The following is a 23,588-nucleotide window of genomic DNA, read 5'->3' on the forward strand; positions in this document are numbered from 1 at the left end:
GCCAAATCCAGCAGCCCGAAGGGCACGTACGTGCGTGCACTGAAGGAGTTGGCAGTCACTGTCAAGGAGGCCACGGAGGACCTTGTGGGCTACACCGCAGCCGAAGAGGCTAAGAGACTGCGAGCGGTCAACGTCAAGCAGGAGCAGGAGATCCTGCAACTGCGTAAGGAGCTCGATGAAGTTAGAAGGGAGTTGGCGAGGGTTTCGCAGGTGCTAGCGTTGCCCACATCGACTGCGACCCCGGCCCCGAACACCAAGGAGGAAGAGGAGGAGTTGCGCCTACAGCGCATTATGCGAGCTGTCGGCACTATGCTCGACGCTCGCTTTGAAGGGCTGGAGGCACGGCTTCTACCGGAGCCCCGAATGCGACCACCGCTAGCGGCGGACAAGCAGAGGAGCCGGGAAAAATCGTCTAATCCCCCTATCGTCGTTGACGCTGCACCGGATGCGGCACCGTCATCAGTGCCACCGATGACATTGGCGAAAAAGAGGATGCGTGGCCCCAAGAGAAGTGTCACCGCGCAAGCGGCTTCATCCGAAACGCACACCTTCCTCCCGGCTCCAGCTTCCATGATCGAGAGCTGGTCAACGGTCACCCGTAGGGGTGCTCGACCGAGGGAGGAAGCAGTGAGGACGGTTCCAGCGGCAGCTATCGCTGAAGCGGAAAGGAAAGACCGGTCTTCTGTAAAGAGGAAAGAGAAGAAGCTGCGCCCTCCACGCACTCAGGCCGTTGTCCTCAAGCTGCAACCAGAGGCCGTGGAAAGAGGACTCACGTACCGCACTGTACTCGCCGAAGCGAGGGCCAAGGTAGATCCTGGGGCCCTTGGAATACCCATCCAACGCATCCGGTCTGCAGTGACTGGGTCTAAGGTGCTGGTAGTGGAAGGTGCAGACCAGAGCGCCAAGGCCGATCTCCTGGCCCAAAAGCTTCGTGAGGTTCTGCCCGCAGAAGGGGTCATAGTGACCAGGCCAGTAACGACTGCAGCCATCCGCATCAGCGGACTGGATGACTCCCTGATGCCGGAGGAACTTACCGCGGAGCTTGCCCGGATTGGCGAATGCGCTCCTGATGCGGTGAAGATCGGAGACATCAAGTCTGGCCCAGGCGGGATGGGTCAAGTATTGGTCCGGTTGCCCGTCGTTGCCACGATGAAGGTTCTCGCCGTTCCAAAACTGAGGGTTGGTTGGAGCGTGCTCCGCGCTTGTTTGTTAGAGGCTAAGAAGCTACAGTGCTTCCGATGCCATGAGCTAGGGCACGTGAGCGCCCGATGTCCTTCGTCGGTCGACCGCAGCCGGGATTGTTATCGGTGCGGCCAGACCGGCCACGTAGCGGCCGGCTGCTCTCTTGCACCACACTGCGCTGTATGTACCGCTGCCGGCAGACCGGCGGACCATGTCTCCGGGAGCAAGGCTTGTGCCAAGTCCCCGAGACCGAGACTTAGAAGAGGAACTTCCGCTGCACTTGAAAATGCACGGAGGCAGCCCGGTACGGCTATGGAGACATCGAATGGCGTCCTGCTATGACAGGTGTCCTTCGATTCCTGCAGGGGAATCTCAACCATTGCGCCAGAGCTCAGGACCTTTTGTTCCAGAGCATGGCGGAGGGGTTGACCCATCTTGCGGTGGTCGCCGAGCCGTATCGGGTCCCTTCGAGCCCCGATTGGGCGGCCGATTTGGAGGGCCGAGTGGCAATCATCCGGCGTTGTTGTGTGGGTGCTCCGCCTACGTTTGCCGTTGTTGAAAGAGGTCGCGGCTTCGTTGCCGTCCTCTGGGCCGAGATATTCGTGTTGGGAGTGTACTTTTCCCCAAACAGGACGCTCGCCGAGTTTGAGGTTTTCCTCAGCGAGCTCAGCCGCGTCGTTGGAAGGTCGCACTTCCGACGGATTCTCGTTCTAGGTGACCTAAATGCCAAGTCATTGTCTTGGGGTTCCTCTAGGACGTGCCCCAGAGGTAGAGCGGTGGAGGAGTGGCTGGTCGGAAGCGGTCTCCTCATCCTCAATCGCGGTACGGAACTCACATGCGTGCGACGTTTGGGCGGGTCCGTGGTGGACGTTACATTCGCCACGCCTGACGTCGCATATCGCGTACGCGGTTGGGCGGTGATGGTTGGCGAGGAGACCCTCTCCGACCACCGTTACATCCGATTCAGTGTCGCCGCGACCCCGGTGGGTTCTGTTCGGGGCTTTTCCTTGCCCATCAGTGGCAGCGCTAGGGGTCCTCGTTGGGCCCAGAAGCGTCTCAACATCGAGCGGTTGCGTGAGGCGGCCATAGTGCAGGCGTGGCGTCTTGACTCGCTTGGCGAGCCAGCAGACGTGTGCGAGGGGGTGGAGCGTCTGCGCGAGGCAATGTCACGGGTGTGTGACGCTGCTATGCCTCGCGTGAGAGCTCTCGCTCCTAAGCGCCAAGTTCATTGGTGGACCGAGGAGATCGCCAGCCAGCGCCGGCTATGCGATATTAGTCGTCGCACATACCAGCGATATCGACGACGAAGAACGCGCCGGGACCCCGACGAGGAGGACCGCCTGTACGAAGTGTACAGGACGGCGATAAGAACCCTGCGCTTGGCTATCGGGGAGGCGAAGGAGGCCGCCTGGAACGACCTACTGGCCTCGCTGGACCGTGACCCGTGGGGGCGGCCCTACAGGCTGGCGCGTAATGCGCTTCGCCGTTGGGCTCCTCCCGCAACCAGCACCCTGCCGCCGGAAACATTGCAGCGGGTAGTCGGGGGTCTGTTTCCCGATTTATCCGGGACGGCCTTCGTCCCCCCTGTGATGACAATGGCGCGGATTGCTGATAGCGAAGAGCTTGAGGACGTCTCCCAGGTGGAGTTCGATTTGGCTGTGCAGAGGATGCGGGCTAAGCGCACGGCACCCGGTCCCGATGGGATCTCGTCCCAAGCGTGGGCGCTCGCCTTGACAGGTGACGGCTTGGGGCCTGCCCTCCAAGGGCTATTCAGCAGGTGCCTCCGTGAGGGCAGGTTCCCAGAGCCATGGAAGACTGGTCGGCTTGTCCTTATTCCTAAGGAAGGCCGGCCACGTGACGAGCCAAGCGGGTACCGCCCAATCGTCGTGCTGGACGAGGCTGGTAAGCTCCTCGAGCGCATCGTCGCCAGTCGCCTCGTCCAGCACCTCGAAAGCGTTGGGCCTGACCTGGCTCCTAACCAATATGGTTTCCGGAGAGGTCGCTCCACCATGGACGCGGTCTTGCGCGTCCGCCACCTCTCCGATCGTGCGTGCTCCGAGGGGGCGTGTTGTTGGCTGTGTCGATTGATATCGCCAACGCCTTCAACACGATCCCTTGGAGCACGATCGTGGAATCGCTCCGGTTTCACCGCGTCCCCCCTAGTCTCCGCACCCTGATAGAGGATTACCTCTCAGGGCGAAATGTAGTCTTCCCCGAGAGGAGGGGGTGGGGACGGAAAGCGGTGTCGTGCGGGGTCCCGCAGGGGTCGGTACTGGGACCACTCCTGTGGGACATCGGTTTCGACTGGGTCCTGCGCGGTGCTAGCCTGCGTGGCGTCGACGTAGTGTGCTATGCCGACGACACGCTGGTGACGGCCCGCGGAGCTGACTACAGAGCCGCAGCGATCCTTGCGACGGCGGCGGTCTCCACCGTCGTTAATCGCATTCGGAGATTAGGTCTTGAGGTGGCCCTCCGCAAGTCCGAAGCGGTGTGCTTTCACCCAGTCCGGAGGGGACCTCCTCCGGGAGCGAATCTCATAGTCGGCGGAGTATCGATCGCTGTCCAGCCGAAGCTCAAATATTTGGGCCTTGTGCTGGACAGTCGATGGCGCTTCGACCACCACTTTGGTGAGTTAGTCCCGAAGCTGCTGGGGATGGCCGGCGCACTAGCCCGTCTTCTCCCCAACGTCGGTGGTTGCAGCGCCGGCGTCCGGCGTCTGTACCTGGGGGTCGTGCGCAGTATGGCTTTGTACGGCGCTCCCGTGTGGTCGCCCGCACTCTCTGCGCGCAATGCAGCTTTGCTGCTACGAGCGCAGCGGGTGCTCGCGGTGAGAGTCATCAGGGGGTACCGTACGATCTCCCGGGAGGTCGCCTGCGCCCTCGCCGGTTCCCTTCCTTGGGATCTCGAGGCTGAGGTAGCAGCTGCGGTATACCGGCGCAGAACACAGTCCCTGAGTCGGGGACGGACGCCCGGCCCGTCGGCTGTCGGTCGGTGGAGGCGTGCTGCGCGTCATCTGGCGTACGCCAAGTGGAGGGAGCGGTTGCTGGAGGAGCTTGGCCAAACTTCAGTCACTCGCCGACGCACCCTCGAGGCCCTGGTGCCCGTGCTGGAGGCATGGTCAGATAGACGACACGGCGTGCTCTCCTTCCACTTAACGCAGGTCCTCTCGGGGCATGGTTGCTTCGGGAGGTACCTGTGGAAGGTCTGCAGGAGAGAGCCACATCCGGGTTGCCACCAGTGCGGGCATCCGGACGATGACGCTCAGCACGCACTCGAAGCGTGCCCGCGTTGGGAGCGCTCGCGGCGAGACCTCATCGCGGTGCTGGGGAGAGACCTCTCCTTGCGGGCTGTCATCGCCCGCATGCTAGAGGACCAGAATTCTTGGGGGGCCATGACCAGGTTTTGCGACCTGGTCATGGCGTTCCGTGAGGCTGAGGAGCGCGAAAGGGAGTGGGATCCCTCTTCGGCTTCACAGCGAAGAAGGCGGAGTGGGCGGCACGGGCGCGAAGCTCCCGTTCATCTCCCGTAGGGGCTGTCGGGTGCCGGGTGCGGGGGTGCCCGGTACTCGGCTGTTGGTCCGGTGGTGAGGCGGCGCAAGGTGGCTCCTGTGCACCGCTCACGGTGTGTCTCCGAGACGACGTCCTGCGGGATTTTCCCGGGGATGGAGTGCCGTCCTATTAACAGGATGGGTACCGGCGACGGCGAGCCTTCGGCGCGCACTGTGCGGTACCGTGGGTTTCGTGGAGTCGGAGTGGTGGGGCTCGATGGGGTTTAGTCGGTAGTCGTTCTGCGGGGCAAGTGCTTCGCGCGCCTTTTTCAAGGCGTAGTCTCCTGTGAGAAATTGGGGGAGGTGAAGGACCTCGGCTCTTCTCTTCTCCCCTTCTTCCTCTCAGGAGGCGCCGGAGTCCGACATAACCCGGTCTGTTACCCCCCTCGACCGGGTATCCGTAAATGGATTCCCCAGCGTTAAAAAAAAAAAAAAAAAAAAAGGTAATTGTTATGAGCGTCGTCAGCCATAACGACTATGGCCTTATGTAGACAACTCATATTATTTTAAATCACCAACGTATCATTCGATGCAAATACATTGTGATGGGCGTTCATGGAAAAATGTCTAGACGCTGAGGTATCCGTTCGACTCTTTAAATATCGTTATTTATTAAAACTTTTAACGTAAGCACTTACTGGTCTTGTCTTGTTTTTATTATTACTATTAATTTCAAAAGTATAATACAACAAATTTATTATTGTGTGTTGAAGTTCAATTGTTTCTACCTATTCTAGTTACCTCGAGGTGTTATACCAGATTCTCTGGATGAGTAGGCGAGCTCACGGGGCTCAAGCCTCACGACGTTGCTAATACTAACCCTAACAAGAGCAGTGCTTCGCAGAATCTACCACCAGTGCTTGAGGTACCTAAAAGCACCACCATCCACCGTTAGTGGATCGGGAGGATCCGACATGATGATTTCTAATAAAATGCGTTGAATTAACGCAACTAATAACGTATTCAAAAGTTTATTAAAGTTCGTTCATGTCGTCGCGTCCATATCGAGATCATCATTAATATTTCAGACAAATTCGTTTTTTCTTATACAAAACAGTTTTGAGAAGAAACGACTCATCTTCAATTCAGAAAGGGGTCGTATAAATTTCAAACATGAAATATTAATAATTAAGTAATCGTCCTAGCGAAACGTTTGGTTGTTCACACAAATAATTGCGACTTTCTCTACAAAGCTCCGACTGAACTTCATCGTAAAATCTTGATTTAGGAACTGTAGTTTTAAATGCGGGTCGTGCATTTCGAAAGCCTCAGTTATGTACGTAACGTAATTTATGACAAGGCGAAGTAAGTGATAAAATATACAATATTAGTCGACAGCAATTAACCATCGCAAACAGAAACACACAATTATAAAATTTATACATTCTAAATGGTATGTACAAAGTTGAGCTTGGCTTTTTTATTTTATTTTAGAGTTGTCTTCCAGTAAGCCACTCATAAAAGGTTAACACATACAAGAAGTAGTGAAATTATAATGCATTTAAAAAAATTACTTGTATTCAACAACTGACGATGTTATTATTGTGAAGGCCCACTGAGTTTCTCTTCAGATCTTCTCAGTGGGTCGCGTTTCCGATTCGGCGGTAGATTCTGCGCAGCATTGCTCTTGCTAGGGCCAGTGTTAGCAACGCCTCCTGGTTTGAGACCCGAGAGCTCACCTACACGTTATGGTTACGCTAACATAGCCTCTCAAGGCTATCAGCTTAGGTAGGAAAACAAAAAAAATCGTGAGGTCCATGGGATTCTGTAACCGATAAGCGTTGATGACGATAGAAACGAAGTCAACACCTGACAAAAGGAATCGTAACGTTATGTTGTGTTGTCAGTGAATAGAACAAGCGAATGAAACAGGTGCCGCGTTTGTTATTAATCAACACTGATAGGAACGAACATGGAAGACGGAAGTGTGCACGATGCAGTAGCGAGCGAATGTGGCGGCGGCGCACAGTGGGTCGATACTGTGATTTTAGTGACTTAGGGACCAACTTTGTTTTTTTATAAATTTTTTTATGTAGATAGATAGAGCTCGTTAATCTCAATAATAATTGTTTTGGGCAAAAATTACAAAAACTTTATAGTTTGGTCAGAAAAATGTGTTTTGTGATTTCTTTGTATGGAGCGGGTCACATTAAATTAAATTCCTGCTAAGTACCGCGAGGTCCCGCTTTGAAACTTTATTTTTCTTATACCTTGTCTAGTCTACTATCATTTGATGCTATGAACATGTGCATAAAGTTGCAACTCTGCCAAATAAATGGATCGAAAAAAATTAATAAATACATAGAATAAAAACCTTTATATTTTTTTTCGTAAGTGCTTTTAAGTTAAATTTGATATGGATTAGTAAGTAAAAGCACGTAATGATACCCATAATTAAATAATACCTAACAACAATACATTTAGTAGGTCTCTAATTAAGCAATCTCTCTAATTATTAAGATAGTTAACATTATTTAATGAGGATAATTAGTTAAGTAGCCATTACTGGGTAGTAGAAAATATAGTAAACATTTGTTTGTCTCTGGAAGTATAAAGTGACCATGTTTATTATATACTAACTAGTGTTCGTTTATTCGTACTACTACTAACATCTCGTGATTGTCGTTGTGATCTTGCTGTTTCCGTTATAATTGGTAATTTTGTTAACAATTTAGGATTATTTATGATTTTAAAAGAGCAACTACAGTCGCTGTCTGATAATAAAAAACTCTTTTAATTCCTACAAAATCAAATAAACGTGACCGAAGAGAAAAATGTTGAGCTCCAAAAATTCTGTACGCAATTTTGTTCAAATATAAGTGCAATATGGAAACGAAGTAGTCGCATGTTAGCACAGTTTATAAGAAAAAAATGTGATTGGTTAGAATGTGCAATAAACTGGCCCGAAGGAATGATACCTGAAGCTATCAACACTGCACATGAAAGGCTCGAGATTTCTAATACTCAAGATTTTGAAAATGTACCACCCTCAAATGTACTACAGAAGCCTCGACATCTATTTTTGCACCTCGAAAACCTTTTTAAGAATTGGGATCCAGGCAAAAACGAAGACGCATTGAACAAATTTACCAATCGCTTTCGTTATCCCCGGATGAAATGAAAGCTACTACAATTGCTAGTTTGAGAAACACTAGAAATGAAGATGTAGGAGAAATAATGAACCACTTGTCAAAATCACCCCGAAGATCCAGAAAAAGTTAATAAGTATTTAATTACAAGTAAAGTGAAAAGTAGTACATATTCTCCCGATAAGGCAATATTAGTTTCACTTAAATTAAGTGGCAGTATATAAACCTAAGAGAAGCAGCAAGTGAAAATGGGTCTGATTTATACCCTTCTTAATATAAAATTAAGCAAGAAAAGACCAAATGTTATCCAGGGTAAGACGAGGCAATTATTACTGAAGAAGGAGCTGCTATTAAAATGCAAGCATTACTAAACTTGGCGCTATATAGGCTTTTAGATGTGATTACTTCGGATTTGGACTCTGCAAGAGAGCTACTGCTTATAAGCAAATAGGCTTTGATAGAGCCCCAGGTCAAAGTCTAGTTCCTATAAGGCTTCAGAAATTTGATGGAACAATTGTTTGGGAAAACGACCTACCCTCATCAACTTTTTATTGCCGTCCAATAATGTTTAAATTTACAAAAGAAACGCAGCCAACAGTGACAATTATAAAAGCTAGCATAACAGAAGAAATAGAAAGACTTCAGCAATCAAAAATCAAACAAGTTGAAGTTAAGCATCAATTGCACATGATGATAGACGGCAAAATAACCTCATATTTTTCAGAAACATTTTCTGCTGTCTGTGATAATTGCAAAGCAAAACCGTCAGAGTTTTTTGGAGTGACTTGCTTATCAAAGAGAAAATAATGAAGAAATATTCCAGTATGGAATGCCATCTTTACATGCCTGGATAAAATGCATGGAGTGCTTACTTCATATTGGTAAATATAATTTTATTACTTCACAATTTTTTCATCGTATGTAGTTTCCTGTGAGATAATTTTTTAAATGACACTTTTTTTGTTTACGTCTTATCGTTTGGACTTCAAGAAATGGAGTTGCAAGGGGCGATGACAAAGAAAAAATAACAACCAGAAAAAGTGCTATACAGCAAGCGTTTAAAAAGGAATGCGGTTTACTTATAGATGTTGTCAAGCAAGGAGTAGGAACAACCAATGATGGCAATACTGCCAGAAGATTTTTCAGGGATGCAGAAGAAACAGCCCGCATAACAGGAATACGTAAAGGTTTCACGTGATTCTTCACTCTGTTGCATCTGGAGAGCGCGTTTCCAATTTTTCGGAATTTTTTAGATATACTGCAGAATTGTATGTTAATTTATATCCCTGGTATTATATATGCCTTCCAGTATCCATAAATTGTTGGCACATGGCAGTGATATATAATAATGAAGAACTTTGGTGCCATTCGTATAGGTAAACTCTCGGAAGAGGCAGCGGAAGCTCGCAATAAAGATTTTCGGAAATATACAGAGATATGTTATTCAAGAATGAGAAGTAGAACGTCGACTAATGAGGATATTTTACACAATCTTCTTTCGTCTTCTGACCCAAAGATCGAAAGGTGAAACAAAATATATAATATTTAGAGAGATTGCATAATTAGAGACCTACTAAATGTATTGTTGTTAGGTATTATTTAATTATGGGTATCATTACGTGCTTTTACTTACTAATCCATATCAAATTTAACTTAAAAGCACTTACGAAAAAAAATATAAAGGTTTTTATTCTATGTATTTATTAAATTTTTTCGATCCATTTATTTGGCAGAGTTGCAACTTTATGCACATGTTCATAGCATCAAATGATAGTAGACTAGACAAGGTATAAGGAAAATAAAGTTTCAAAGCGGGACCTCGCGGTACTTAGCAGGAATTTAATTTAATGTGACCCGCTCCATACAAAAAAATCACAAAACACATTTTTCTGACCAAACTATAAAGTTTTTGTAATTTTTGCCCAAAACAATTATTATTGAGATTAACGAGCTCTATCTATCTACATAAAAAAAATTATAAAAAAACAAAGTTGGTCCCTAAGTCACTAAAATCATAGAATCGACCCACTGTGCGGCGCGTCGAGAGGCCGAGACGCGAACCATACGGCAGCTACGTGCACGCTCTTAATGTATCAAACGTAAATATTGTTATTTCGATTCAAATCAACAAACTCGAACCCAAAAATAATAATTATCATCATCCCCTTACACCTTTTAGCGGTAGGCAGCGGCTTGGCTCTGCCCCTGGCATTACTGAAGTCCAAGGGTGACGGTAACCACTCAGTGTGCTCGTCTGCCTATAAGGGCAATAAAAAAAACCTTCTATTTTAGGATTTAATTTGGTCACACGGTAACTTTGATTGAACTAGTAATCTATTTTAATAGTCTCAAAGTAGAAACGTCCCGAATACTGTTACGAAATAATTAAAACAACAAATAGATCGCATACAAAAATAAAACCAATTAACGTTATATATAATACGGAACCGAGACCTTATGAGACAAATAAATCATTGAAATAAACAACGAAGAAAAATGATCGCAACGAAACATCAAGACGCGAGTCTCAATTATAAATTATATTAACGCACGAAACTAGAATTCGAGAATTATGACGATTAATTTCCATTCGCCATGGTATTAATTAGACATCCTGAAATAATGTCTCAAAGAGTTCTCGCTAATAAAAGTGAATATTACTGATCGCCACTCATTATAATAATAATTAGTTATAAATGGCCCAATTAGTGACGGATGTCTTTTAAAACTAAACCACCATAACTCTTCCGCGGGTCAATAAAACACAAAGATCAACTACTTTGGAACATAAATCAAAATAATTTTATATACAGATTGTTGTATGCACGTTGTTTTACTCATAATAAAATCTAACGGCAAGTCAGGGATTAAGATCGAAATTCCTTCGAGTTTTCATGTCGACGATTTAGATGTTACACAAAGCTATTATCACTAAGCATGTTTGGAAGGAAAAAAAAGATGTTTTTTACGATTATGTGTAACTATTCATGAACATTGTATACAAAATAAATCCATGTTATATTTTTATATTGTTTTTCTTCATGTTTCTTTTTTAAAAGTGAGTACGCTACAGTACTCCTACAAAACTTATCATCTAAAACACTTAAGTCGATGAGTAACGTTAAGAATTTCCTCTTGAAATTAACTTTCTACCGATGCCCATATCTGATTGAATCAATAGAGGTTGTTCACATATCTTCATACATTAGCCGGCTACATGATACTGCACAGTTTTCTATTAAAAGCGTATTAAACAAATGTTTTCTTTTTTTCTGTCAAACTTTTTCGGTAAGGACGCGTTATCTGTAGTTCATAAGAATGCACAGTTCACGTAATTTCTGAGTCCGCTCCATTATCGTTGACACGTATGATTACGCATACAGTTTCGGGTTCAGTGACGCAGGATTTGTGCAAATACATTCTGTATTTCAATAGTTTAACAATTCGACTCGAGGAACGCAATACCAAAATAATGAGACCTACGCCGATTCCAAGATCATTATCGTCTAAACGTGGCGTGGGCGTTCGCGTTGTTTCTGACTGTGAATATTACAACCTATCTGAATAACAGGCTAATACGATGCAATAATATGATATGTCGTAAATTATTATACAATAAAATTAACAGTTACGTTTGATTGCGATACAATGTATACAGCTCATTAGGGCGGCAATAAAACGAGCAAGCAACTTCAAGTGTTTCAAATGAAAATTCGGACGGCAAACGTGTCTCGTTCATTTCATTCCTAATTAAGTTTCCAGTTATTACGTTGTGATTGTAAATGTTAAACGCGCGAACTCGTAAATTTATTTTTAGTACGTTTAGTCAGCATGTCGTATAGTAATTTAAGGTATAATCGACGAAAGTTCTCTCTCTCTCGTGACTGCGTGACGGGCGCCGATCTAAGATAAAGCAAACCGCCAGAAGATTGATTCACCGCTTGTTCGATATCAATGCGCGCATCTCAGATACGAGAACGATTTGGCCGACCGCACGCGCCTCATACAGCGTTCACCGCACACGGACGCGGACCCGATAATATTATAAGCTTAATAATAATACTAATAAATCTCCATGATTCTGTGTCGATCATTTTACACTTGCCCGTGACGAAATCTGATTCTAATTTGAATAACAGTACAAGTTAACCCGTTTAAAACGGAGCCATGTTCAAGCGACCATCCAAAATGACGGACCACACATAACGCAAATTATTGACTATACCAACATCACTAATGACATTTTCGTTGAATATTTAATCTATCATGTACATCTTACATTACTTATATTTCTTACTATTAAAATGTAAAAAACGGTGTACACACATAATTAGCATTTGGTATTTCTTTAGTACACAAAACAAAGCATAAAAAGGTCGTTGTATCTAGAGTGTATTAGTAAGCGCCCTACATGTTTTGTTCGCAGTCTGACGAATAGTCCCACAATGTGCAACTCTTCATTTAAATTCAGTAGGATCACGAACGCACTCTCATCACGAATACGACGCAGCTGTACTCGGCTTTTCACTCGTAACTATTCAATATACAAACGATTTAGGTAACGAGCTCTACGTTTTGAAAACAAAAACATATTTTTTTATTTTTTATTTCTTAGGTGGATGGACGAGCTCCCAGCCCACCTGGTGTTAATTGGTTACTGGAGCCCATAGACATCTACAACGTAAATGCGCCACCCACCTTGAGATATAAGTTCTAAGATCTCAGTATAGTTACAACGGCTGCCCCACCCTTCAAACCGAAACGCATTACTGCTTCATGGCTGAAATAGGCCGGGTGGTGGTACCTACCCGCGCGGAATCACAAGAGGTCCCACCACCAGTAAAATATATACTAAATGTAAAGAAACAATACACAGAGAAAGAAATATTTGAGTTGTACATCACATATAGCCATTAGATTGAAATTGTCAACCAACGAACATCAATGTTGATTCATTAAAACTTTTATGTTAAAATTTACAAATTCAATAGCCCCAAATAACGATGATCTCCGGTTTTATCATAGGCTTCTGAAACATGCATATAGCAAGAACGAATAAACCCATAGTTTCGAGTACCAAAAGTGTATAACAAAGGCACTGGCTACAACCGGGAATCGTATCTGGAACCCTAGGTCTTCTGTTCATTGGATCAAAAGACTAAGAAACTCAAGTGAAAAACAACTTAGTGTTTATTCTTCGAATTCGTAATTATAATAGAAAGTTACATAAAACTGATTACCTTTGTACTCTCATCAAAGATAGGATATATCGATAGTAATTGTGAATGAGAAGATGTCCAAATGAACGTGAAACAATGGTTATAGTGTGCGGTCGGTAATGGACCGCCACCCAGGAAACGGATGTTATCTACCAACTAGCTGAATGAATAGAGGATGAGTTCTCAGCGGGAGTTCGCTCGCAGCTTATTTGTCCTTTCTTCCTAATAAGATTCTTTCAACTACCCGCTTTTTATATTTACGCCGAAAGAAATTTCGAAAGTTGTCCGTAATTGTTTCGTATGAAAATAAATATGTTTAATCTAATTGGGAAAAACTGTGTCAACTGTCCGTAGACGGGCGCTGTTGACAATTTGTCAATTGTTACAGTGAGTACATAACTTGTTAAATTCAATTTAAGTTAGGGCGAACGTCAACGCGGCTATTTTAAATCAACGGTAAAATAAGTACATTTTTATTAATGGCCTACGGAGGAAATATTGTGAAAATATCACATTTATCGCTAATCTAGAGTTTTGTTTCAATCACTTAGCTTTTTTGCTTTGCTACTGAGTAAAATGATCACCACATACGCGAATGAGATTACGCAATACACCTGCTAAAATTCGTGGGTAGTTTTAGAAAAATTATAGAAAACCGTGCTGCCTATAGGCATGATACCCTGTGTGCTAATGCTACTATTGTGCCAGGGTTCAAAAGTTCTGAATGAGTCGTTTTCGTTAATAAATAAATTGCTATAGAATAGAAATGTGTTGAGGGATGACTACCGCGATGAAGCGGCGGTGTGGCATACCGCGAGCCGCACAGGTATCATCATGTTGCCGGAAGAAGTCATTTGTTCTCATTTAATGGATAGAACAACAGTAATTACATTACAATTCCGAATTATTGACTAAAGCTGGGTGGCGGAGTTAACGTTGTTGTGTTTTTAAGTTTTTTTTTATTGCTTAGATGGGTGGACGAGCTCACAGCCCACCTGGTGTTAAATGGTTACTGGAGCCCATAGACATCTACAACGTAAATGTGCCACCCACCTTGAGATATAAGTTCTAAGATCTCAGTAGAGTTACAACGGCTGCCCCACCCTTCAAGCCGAAACACATTACCACCAGTAAAAAGTAGGTGGCTTACAATAAAAGGGTTATAGCCTGTAGGCTTATATACACCACAATGATAATCATTGCAGATCGTTTGGGCCACGAGCTCGTCTTCTCATATAAATATATCAATAAATAGATATTGTTAACATGTATTTGAACTTATGTGAGAAATTCAGAGTGAGTGGCAATGGCTGTTCGTTGCATTTAACAAATGATCAGTGATGTAATGTCTGGTGACAGCTGCTGGCCCCGTTGGACCCAATCCAAGCTGTTTAATCATTTATTATTGGTAATACTGTCACCTTTTACTTGTACTGACATCAAATTTTAACATGAACTTTAAAGTTTTTAGGATATCCAGATCTCAAGTGATCATATGAAAATTATATATTGCATAGAATTCAACACGAGAATATAAAGCAAAGCTTGAGTACAAAAATTAAATTAATGAAAACTATACGGTGATCTCATTCGTCCTGGAATGTTGAGTCTATTTGCGTGATCGATCAAACGAGTGTTATTAATAGTGAAGTGAGAAATGTGCACGATCCGCAAGTTAGATATTACGGGTGCGATTGCACCTGGCAGGCAGGCGACCGGCCCGCACTCGATTCGCCATTCCCTGTCGTCGTGTTGTCTACAGTTTCACGACGCACGCTTCGTAGAACTGATCCGATGCGACACATGAACTGCAATCCCAATGAGGAATACGCAAATGTCAGCGTTCCAGCGAGTGTCCGGTATTCGATTACTTATGTTTCATTGTTGTCGTGACCGGAAAGGCACCCAATAACTGCTAATGCGTTGATCACTATTAAAATATCAAAACGATCAATCGACACGATCGATCATAGGAAATACATCACAACGTAACAAGCTATTTGCGAAAGCTCGACATGATTAATATTTTCGGTTTAAGATTGCTCTCTGTGGGTCATTAAGACAAATCAAAGGGGCATCCTACGAGGTAAAAGTGGGTCGATATAATTTTTTACATCGGTTACATGTGCGCAACGAATTCACTAGTACTCGTACGTAATCCGTAGGAAGAGCCAGCCTTGTATTTATTAGTCAATTATCAATGAGATATCAAATGCTTATGGTCATTTTTAAAACGAAAAACGTGTTGAAACAGGTCTTTCACAGATACTAATAATTTTATGGCAAAGTTAAATCGGGTCGGCTGCTATTAGTAGCATTTTAGGTATTCAAATAAACATTCGATTTCAAAATGTGTATAATGTTATTGTTTAATTTAGTTAAATTGTATCAATCTTGTAAGACCGGAAAGCTGACATAATTCGGAAAGTAGCCCAAAATTGGAAATTTCAAACAGAATAATAACATTTATTAATACAATGTAATTGACTAATAATTTGATTAAAAATACTATTATATCCTTAAGCAACAAATAGCTTAAATGAAAATGTTGAAAGACATCACAGAATACGTTGTATTGATTTTTAAAAAACTGATTACATTTTACCCGTCAAACCAGTAGTTTTTGAGCTGATTTATATTTTTTACTAAGGGCTCTACTAAGACTACTTAAATTTGAATAGATTTAACACTGAAGCACAATAGGTTTACAGTAGGTAATAAAGTTAGCACTGGGTTTTAACTACGATCACTATTACGAAAACGTAATTTCCGAAACATTGTACTTTATTGTGAACTAGAGGTCCCGCAGTAGTCGAAATTCGACTTTAATCAATTGGAATTGTAAGTTTCTACACTATTATGATTGTATTTCATACTTCTATAATCGCAAATTTCGCCAAGACTACACTATAAAAAATATTAACAAAGACAAACAATATTTAATCTAATCCCAATTTAACAACAGACGTCAAGAACAAAAGTTTGCAATAAATAGTATGCATGCGTGTGTGCGTCAATATGATGTGTAGTGTGTGTAATGTTTTCTTTATTGATTTAATGTATCTTTTATGCATTATTTAAAAAAATTATTAGCATTGTCCACTTCTTTTCTATATTCTCCATAAGTGTGGAAAATTTCATACTCCTCCGTCCGCGCAGTTTTCGTAAAAAGGGATACAAAGTTTTTGCTTCCCGTATTAATATATAGATAAAACAGACGAAATTAAACCGCACAAGTGTTTATAGCTAATCCTTCTTGAATTATAAAGCCCTTCGTTACTATTGAATGTTTACACGAAATATTCATTCTGCTTTCCAATGCGAATATTTCAAGCAAATCTAGCTTCATTTATAGCGTATCTCAGAATCGAGAAAATAGATTAACGGTTTATATAATCGAATAGAATGACGACCCAGAGGTACAAAGAACGAAGCTATTTATGTGACAGTACGAGGCCACAATAGAATTTGGATTTAACAAAATACTTACGGTGGACCTGTTGTCGACTTATTACGATAAAGATACGAGTTTCAATTTCCAATATGTATTTTTAGTTCAATATTTTTTCCACCTTTCTGAAATTTTTAAATGCATCCGTAATACAGATTTGTGCTGTGAACCACCCTGTGCAGCCTTATCTTCGCCTTTTTACTAGTATTTTTTGTATTGTAAAATTCAGATCTCATTAATACAGTAATACTACACGGTGTATTGCTAAGTACATCGTGAGAACAATAACGCTCAATGAGTCCATCATAGATCGAAACCGCGGCTAAGAAACTGGTTCTGAAGCGAACTCTGTGGTCACGACCTCCGGGAATAGTGGCACACTCGAACGAACCACAAAGTGGACCGCAGGAAGTCATCCCGTCGCCAACGCGACGTTCATGTCGACTGTGACGTCACCGCCTAAACCTCAATTTTGTGACTTCGTATTTTATTACAAGATTACTTGTTTTTCTTTTTAATTGGTATAGGTAATTTTATTTGTTGCGTATGTGAATGAACCAGCTCATGGCCCAGTTTGTGTAGATGCGGCGATCGGAACCCGTATAATTCGCGACGTGAATTTAGCCCAACCACTTTGGTACATGAGGACGAGGGCTCAATTGTATTATAATATAACGATTACATACTTCCTTCCAACAATAAAAGAAGACTGTCGCGCGGTCAAAATAAGTAAGCTGTTGATTTAAGCCCGTGGCGACTTACAAACCGCTCTAACACGAATACAAATATAAAAACATCATAAACTAGCATCAAAATCTTTTTCTTTAACTAATTGCTTAAATTCTTATCTAATATGTACAGAGCGAATACTTCTTTGCAATAATTATATTTTTAAAGAATCATGAGCGAGTAATTTATTTCTGTAAAATTATTTATATCTTAACAACAAAAACGGAATGAGGGAAACACAATAGAATCCACAAACAACAAAACATAACTTAGATAAGCGACCGAAGCAAGGCTACCGTGCATGTTAATGCTCCTCGTTTTTATCTTCGTCTATTGAATAGTCACGTACGTCACGCTAAATCCCATTCGACCCACACAAGTTTACCCAAGACTAAAATTAACGTTAGTTGAAATAGCCTCACTCAATAGTTCACACCGCACTTCTTTGCTAAAGGATTTAACATTCAAATTTCGCCGCTGCCCACCTAGAGACACGGATGAAAGTCGGATCGTGTGCATTAAAAACTAAAATGATGTGTACCTACCCTTTGAATCGGAAAAGGTTTTTAGGAGCGCAAATATTTAGGGCTGAGCCACTATTAGAAGCACGCTCTCTCAAAATGCCCTGTCACTATTACGCAAATTAAACATTACTAGAGGTCCCGCAGTAGTCGAAATTCGACTATTATTAATTGGAATTGTATGTTTGTACACTATTATGATTGTATTTTATACTTCTATAATCACAAATTTCGCCAAGGCTACGCTATAAAAATATTAACAAAGACAAACAATATTTAATCTATTCTCAATTTGACAGCAGACGTCAAGAACAAAAGTTTGACAATAAACAGTATGCATGCGTGTGTGCGTCAAATACATGGTATGTAGTGTGTGTAATGTTTTCTTTATTGATTTAATGTATCTTTTAAGCATTATTTAAAAAAAAAATTAGCATTGTGCACTTCTTCTCTATATTCCCTATAAGTGTGGAAAATTTCATACTCCTCCGTCCGCGCAATTTACGTAAAAAGGGATAAAAATTATTGCTTCACGTATTAATATATAGATTTTCTTTCACGCCGTGACGCCTGACACAATGTCGGACTATAAAATGGTCATTATAAATTTCTCGGAGACGTAAATGCTAATTGTGTGTGTTTGTTAAAACATGTCATCGCTCGTTGCACCTCGATATGTTATTGTTCGTGTCACGGTGGTAATTTAAATATCTGTCCAGACAGCCTAGACTGCAATCAGGTTTATTGCTAGTTCTTGTGTTCGCGCCAAATAATCAAAATTCGACCATAACCACTGACATTTCAAGATTCACCTTTTTCTGTATTGTTTCGTTATTGTATGATGTATTCGTAATCATCGAAAAAAAAAAAAAAATTAAATTACGAAGGAGCAACTTTATTATAAACAGTGCCATGAAATCATAAAATCTGAAAGTATATCATTGTTTAAAAAATGTTAACCCGATTTTTTTATAATCATACATATACACTTTTTATTTTTTCGCAAAACTTTGCTTTTGATTTATCGCGTTTTAATCCCGTTGATTCGAAACGAAAATGAATCTATTAATAAATATTACAGGATAGTTACCGATATTTGACACTAGTTAGTCTTTATAGCTTTGAAGAATATTTCTTAACAAAACCTTCGAGTGGGATTATTTCCTAAAGGGAACTATTAAATGCTGACGTTTATATCCCACCGTATGTCTAATCTAGACAGCACATCATAATAAAAATTTCCAGATAAACTACACAACTATTAGCAATGAATCAAATTAATGGTCGCGCAGATCATTGGTACGTCTCGTTCCAAGGAAAAACTTTTCATTTAAGAAACCGGATACCACTAAGCTTTACTAGATTTCCAAGTAGGTTAAACTATTGACTTCTTCTCAAAAGTCGCGATTTGCAGCGGCCGCTGTAAATTACTACGGAGTCGTAAACCGATGCATTCAAATCGAAACTGGGCTTAGTTATTGCTCCGATCGAGAATCAGCGGGTCGAGTTGCTGGAACCAGTCGCGGCGCATGTGTGTCGGTAGCCAAACGATTATAATTAAACCTTTAAAGTTTGTCGTGCGGCTTGCGGTGAACGATTCCCACGAGCAACAGAAAGGCGGACCTGTCGCATTATCATATTAAAACCGTAGCGTTTACAGGCGTGATCGAATGTCAACTTCTGCACACCTCGTACACTTATGTACACGCGTTGACACACAAGACTAGACCTTGACCAGCTTAAGCCGTCGAAGATCGCAACTGTGGCTGTTTTCATTTATTATCCTCCAAGTTTAATATACTATAACACTAACTCTAAAGCATAAATCCAATAGCACTTAATTATAATAAACTTGCTACTCTGTATACACGAGTATCAGTCATCACCCCCTTTAAAGGGTCGGTATCTTTAACCGAACATAGAAACATTGTCTGTTTGAAAGCGAACCAATAAAGCAGTGTAATTTCAATCGAGTATACTGCATAACGCTTTATTACAATCATAAAAATTAAAATATAGGACTACGTCATTAAAATACAATACTCAGTAAAAATATTTTAACCCGCGTTTAAATTGAAATTTAAAATTAAGACAACAATTTGAATGACGATCGTAATGCTAAGATAATAATCGTGAATTTAAAAACGTTCAACAATTAATCGGTCATTCAATCGATTTACGCGATAAAGTCACACATCATTTCGGACAAGACGAGGCTTCGGCCTCGGCTCGTGATCAGCAATTATAATAAGTTTTTCGTGTAACTGAATGCGCGCTCTACAAAATACTGGTATACTCTACATAGCCGTGGACAAAAAGCTGTGTACACCGATAACATCGATAAATCACTGACAATTGATATAAACGGTCAACCGTTAAAGGTTTGATTCGTTGATTTCAAACTACAATCACTGTATGGGCATTGTAAATAATTACTTTATCTAACATAAGGTATTTGTAGGCAATATCATGGTCTCAAACTTTTTTTTTCTTGAATTGAACACTTAACCTATTTTTTATGTGTAATGATTGTAAGTGTAAAGTCAGTGAACTTAAATTAAAAAAAAGATGCTCGATTTAACATAAATCGCAGCCAATGTTTTCTATTCTGAAAATGGCTTAGAAAATGCACCTTATACGTCCCGATGAATATTTCAAAGCTAATTAGACACTCGGAGCACTACAACCGAGGTATAATTCAAGAACATACCCAGCTATAATCCGAGCATATAAAACCTAACGACAACTATTAGACTAAGATAGCTAGCACGTGAACTTTCTAGGGCTTGGATTGTTAATCGGCGAATGATATTTTATTGCGGAAAATGATTCCTAATACCTTAATAGATGTATATAGATAGATAGATCTAATAGAAATAGATGTTTTTTCTAACTGTCTCACTACTTACAGGAAAAATCTGTCGCGGATCATCTCCCAATTAAATTAATCTTAAGCAAGCAACGAATGAAATGTAATCAAATCTTAGCTGTATATTTTTTTTTATTTTTGATGTTAATGCACTGTCGATTGCACCTATAATTGAGGTGACATCTGCCATGAACTTTTGTCAAATTGTCAATGTTTTGTATTGATGATCACTTTGTTGGTGCAACTTAATTAATAAATAAAAAATAAATAAATAAATAAATATGGACTTCGAATCTACCGTATGATTTAATATTTTCAAATATCCCATAGAATCAAGACGGTCCCATAAATTTTAATTTTAATCGACGTAGGGAAACGACGGCACGAGACCCCTAGTGATAAATTGCTTCGCGACTTAACGAACAATTGACGTGTGCCGTCATGTTTTGGAAAGCAGAATAATCCTCGAATCAAACGGTACAATGAACATGAATCGCCTGTTAAATCGGACACAAAAAAATTACTGTTTCTTGTAATTCAATTAATTGCAGTGATTGTGTGTACTTTGGGTTACAAGAAATGCGCTGATACAGGATATTGTAGATATTATAATCATTGTTATTGTTATATCGAAATGACATCCACAATTTATTGAGAATGCACTCGTATGTCGGAGTCTTATTTCATGTGAGTGAATCAAACCAGATACTTTGTTTGAAATAGTGTATGGACAGCTAAGCAGTTTTCACAATGCTTCACACTTGGACCGCGTCGGGAAATTAACATAAGTCGCATTGTTCATAGAAATGCAAGAAATAAAACAAGCATTGTTTTTTAAGTTTCAAGAATTTCAATGACATTGCCTTTGGAGAACAGAAAGAGGAAATGCGTTTACAATGTGGTTTACCAGAGATGGAACTTTCAATTTACCGAAAAAAAAAAAAACAAACATCATTGGCTAATTGCCGCATGCCAATAATAGCATCACTTGAAGCTCGTAGAGCCGGTTCATTCATGCTTTATACTGGCCAAGTTAAAATCAAACTACTTTTGTATGAGTAAAGATGCAAAAGGCCGAAAGAATATAACACGGTTCTATCTCTTCATACATTTTTTATTTGTCGTTTAATACAAACACTAGAGAATGACCGGTATATTTTTTTGATAAATTGTGTTTTTTAGAAATTATATTTAAATACGAATTACATATTCATATTATATTATATTATTTGTTATTTACTTTAAATAAAAATAAAAATAAAGTTTATCGATAATGTTGATTATTAAAAACACAAATAAAACAACATTTTCTGAAAAAAAAACGTAGTTAGATCGATTTATCGCCCCCGCAATCGGCTGTACATATACAAAATTTTATGAAAATCGTTGGAGTCGTTTCCAAGGTTTCAGATTATATATATTTGTATATTCTTGTATACAATATTTTTATACAATAATTGCTCGTTTAAAGATATAATAATAAGATTGTTACAACTTTTACTAAAGCCTATCTTAAAGTATGTGCGCTTTATGACTGTGTGCGCACTAACGAGTTTTTAATTAATTTGCAAATAAGGATCAACGTAGCCACATTATAAAAGCCTAATGTAAACGATGAAAGAATGGCAAAACTGCTATAACAGTTATTCATTTAAACTAACAAACGTCATGTCTTCTAGCGCGATAAGTATTTCTGAGTGGTGTTTCATGTAACGTTACCTACAGAAATAAACTTTATATGACTTTTGAGAACATCTTACCGGAAGAAATGCTACATTAGGTGGCTTCCATCAAAATTAATATCGGCAGTGTGTGTCAATATGTTATTTAAAAAAATATATATATCTTTAAATACACGTTCATTCCGTTACACAAATGTGATGAAGCCTCGATCGATTTTCCCAAATTTAGATTCGATGCTGAGTTATGGCCGTTATCAACATTTGTAACAGCTACGAGACGAAGTTTTTAATACATAAATATTTTTAAAGTCACGCTAAAAGAAATCAAATTTTCGACACACTCATCGAAGGGAAAGTGCATATTATGCTTATTATACAACAGCGAGTAGCAATAAAACCAATATTGATTAAAGATGATCGATGATGATTCGGGAGCTTCTTTACATCGTGATGCAATAACGGCAATTGACCTAAGTACTTGCTACAATCTCTTCATATACTTCGATAAACATTGGTGGGCAGAAGACGAGACCATGAGCTCTTCTGGTGTTAGGTCGTTTACCTAAACAACTTCATAAGTTTCCTATTTTAAGTTACAATGACAATTACACTTTTCGTATATAACCAGAACCGCAAACTATTCTTAACGTTAGAATTTGAAAAACCCTTACCTTGTTATTAATACATATTTAGTATAACAAAACTTTTCGATAAAAATGGTGCGCGTGGACCTTGGTGCATGTGAAAGAAGTGAAACTTCTTTTGCGGTGTGTAGTATTGTGGTTTTCATCCTTAAATCAAATTTCTCTTTTAATAGGGGATGCTGTGTACAAGAGAAACAAGCTAGCTATGTCCTTTCCCTCTTTCCACGTTCGAGTGGTTCGCGAGACGCTCTGTCTATTTTCTCACTCTCGCTTTTCCTAAATTGTATCTTTTCTCTCTAGCCGTAACGAATCTGTCGCGAGTTAAATTTTACTCTCAGCCCGTCTAAATATTGTTAACTGCCCGTCTAACAATGGTTCTCATTTTTTGGCACTTTACTGATCCAAACAAGTTGCTATTCTCAGACTGATATTTTACTATACCCGTATTAATTAGGAAAAACGATTAGGTGAGGCTCGTCGACACTTTCAAAAAGATAAAACCGCAGATACGACGGACAACACTCCTAGTAAATCGTAACTGCTGCTATGAAGACATATTCACTACTTAATACCTACTCGTGATTGAAACAAAGATATTCTTCTTCTATTAATGAACTTTGAATCAAGGGACTCATTTATAGGAAGGTAATGTACA

General features: G+C 41.1%; 1 protein-coding gene across 4 annotated transcripts in view; it reads right to left on the reverse strand.

Annotated features, from left to right (window-relative positions):
* Positions 1 to 23,588, reverse strand: part of LOC114247590 (Golgi-associated PDZ and coiled-coil motif-containing protein) — a 65,061-nt gene that overhangs the window by 16,982 nt on the left and 24,491 nt on the right. The gene's annotated exons all lie outside the window — the stretch shown is intronic.

This window comes from Bombyx mandarina, chromosome 22 (genome assembly GCF_030267445.1).
Source record: "Bombyx mandarina strain Sakado chromosome 22, ASM3026744v2".
In the NCBI taxonomy this organism is placed as follows: Eukaryota; Metazoa; Arthropoda; class Insecta; order Lepidoptera; family Bombycidae; genus Bombyx; species Bombyx mandarina.